At 32.5% G+C, this 2,692-nt stretch overlaps 1 long non-coding RNA gene across 1 annotated transcript; it reads right to left on the bottom strand.

Annotated features, from left to right (window-relative positions):
* Positions 1 to 493: 493 nt before the first annotated feature.
* On the bottom strand, positions 494 to 2,279 carry LOC128286452 (uncharacterized). The gene is made up of 3 exons (XR_008277015.1): positions 2,235 to 2,279; positions 2,075 to 2,129; positions 494 to 694 (listed from the first exon to the last, which is right to left on the bottom strand). It is a non-coding gene; the product is annotated as an uncharacterized LOC128286452 (long non-coding RNA).
* Positions 2,280 to 2,692: the final 413 nt, after the last annotated feature.

Below are 2,692 nucleotides of genomic sequence, written 5' to 3'. Positions count from 1 at the left end.
CTTACAATTCTAAACTTACAATCTCGGTGTTTCACACAAACCAACATCAGAGTCTCAGACATTGTATTTTCATAAATCACTTTCAAACACTATGGTATATTTTGTCAATTTTTTTAAACATGCACGCATGCGAACACGTAAAAACATATGTCGAACTTTTGTAATCCTGACTTTGATAACATTAAATGTAATACCCAAAATCTGATTTAGAAGTTTTGACTAAATATCGGAGATCACATTGACCATCGAAGTGACTTTCAAAATAAATGACATACGGTTTCATAAAACTCATTAAAAATTCATTATTGTGTGTTTAAAAAAAAAACATCGGTAAAACCTCCCTTAGATTTTTTCAAATGTAATTTTCAATAGTCACTTAATTTAATTAAAACTAGTTTATCGACTTATGCACCATATACGAAAGTGTCAAATCAAATCCAGAAGTAAACCATAACTTCAAGACTTAAGTAGTTACCGAATAGACACAATCGTCTAGATTAACCAAAGCCATGCTTGAGAACATTAAATTAAATCAGGTTCAGAAATTATACCATAATTCACATAGCATTTATTTCCAAAATCAATAAGACATAATTTACGAATTCTTAATTAACGTTCTTAAAGATCAAACCGAAAATGGAAAAGCTTCGAGACTTCTGATTTGCTGAGTCCAGGAACTAGCTACGTGAATTACCTGAGAATGAGAAATTAGAGAAGTGAGCTACACAAGTTTTGTGTAAGTCCAAAACAAAAGTAAATGGTAAATGATGAAGAACTAATCAAATATACAGAAAAATATTTACTGACAACATACGGAAATCTCGAACCTACAGTTAGTTATACAAAAATTTCCATTAACATATAAAACACGAATACAATATTCCAACCACACATGTACTTAATCACATCAGATTATACAAACCATTTCACAAAAATACCAACGTTCACACAAACAAATATATAGTCGGATGCGACATAAATGAAATAAGTAAAATCCCATCCAACCAACCAAAACACCACTCCGACCACCCTGCACACCACAATTGGGCTATGATAGACCGATCCACCCTACACATTACAAAAGGTTATGGTAGGCCAATCCACCTTACACACCATGATAGTGGATCTAAGCCACTCAAATAGAAATATGCATCTGAACTGACATATATTACGAACGTACCGCTATCAAATTAATTTGTAGTTTGACTACCAAAATAGACTTCATTCTCTTCACAACCAAAACCCCAGACCCAAATGCAGATATGAAATGTCATACATACATAGTAACATATCATGCTATACAGTCATATTTTTAATAAACTATGATATGTGTCATGCTTAATGGTGACATTACTTGTGGATGAATAGCCTAAGCAGGCAGCCTTTACGCGCCTCATATACTAGCATGATCAGGTTATAATTCAGCGAACAAACTTATCACAAAAACAACGTACTTATATCACACATGTTCCCAAGTAAGAAAACAGTAGCCCACTTCACATATATGCACAATGCTTGCGCACCAAAACAATAACAACAAAAACTAACCCGCATATGTGGCATTTTACGCACTAAAAACAACAACAACTAGGCTCATATATGCAACAATAAACTCATCCAAAAGCAGCAGCAAAATGTGCACACATATATGACATTTACCCAACAAAAGCAACAGCAAAATGTGCACACATACGCGACATTTACTCTGCAAAAACAGCAACAAATGTTCATGACAACGACAGGATATTTTCACAAAAAATCAAAATACGAACAACCCATTCCAACACAAAATGACAAACAACATCAACATATTTAGTGTAAAATAGCTATACAAACACGACACGGTAACAACAACCACATTAGCGTAAAATGGTAGCAAGATATGACTTAAGTGCAGCATGCAAACATATACAATATAACTTAACAAAGTCCCACACTCCTACAGAAGTTTAGACGAGCAACGAATTGCGTGAGGACCTAAATGAGTCAATTTGCGAATAAAGAGTGAAAACTGCAAAAAAATTGAACAAGACAACAAAACTCATCCCTAATTACTAATGTTTGAGAAAGACACCTGATTTAGCGATTCAAAGCACCAAAATCGACTGATATACCTCCATTCTACCGATCTGAAAACTCAATTACAATTACCCACAAACTATTTTAAAACCTCGATCAAACAGTATTAAATAATGAAAGAAAACCAAATTACAAACTCAAAAGGAAACACTTACACGCTATAAAACTTTGACGAATACAAATGATGATACTCTAATGAAGCGACAGAAATTAAAGCTTTAATGCAAAACAAAGTTGGCGCAAAACTACCAAAAATTTAATATTCTAACAGTGAAAATAAACAAAGAAAATAATAAAATAATGGTCAGCAAAATAAAAACTTGATATTTGAAGGAGGAGAAGGAGTTGACGTGAGAGAAAGGGAGAGAATAGAGGAACGTGAGCCAAATTTTTTTGTGACTTCTCTTTTTTTTATTTATTTTTTATTTAAAAAATAAAACAAATTAAAAACTTAACCAACTAAAATAGAAATTAAAAAGATTTTAATAATACTTTTATCTACCAAAATTTTTAAAATTAAAACTATAATAAAAATATTTCCTACTAAGCGAGTACTAGCACTTAGCCCTGAATCACTAGACTCACTGATGTCCTCCAAACACAATAAGAAGAC

Source organism: Gossypium arboreum, chromosome 13 (assembly GCF_025698485.1).
Source record: "Gossypium arboreum isolate Shixiya-1 chromosome 13, ASM2569848v2, whole genome shotgun sequence".
In the NCBI taxonomy this organism is placed as follows: Eukaryota; Viridiplantae; Streptophyta; class Magnoliopsida; order Malvales; family Malvaceae; genus Gossypium; species Gossypium arboreum.
Note: the sequence above shows the minus strand (reverse complement) of the source record. Positions and strands in the feature narration are given on the sequence as shown.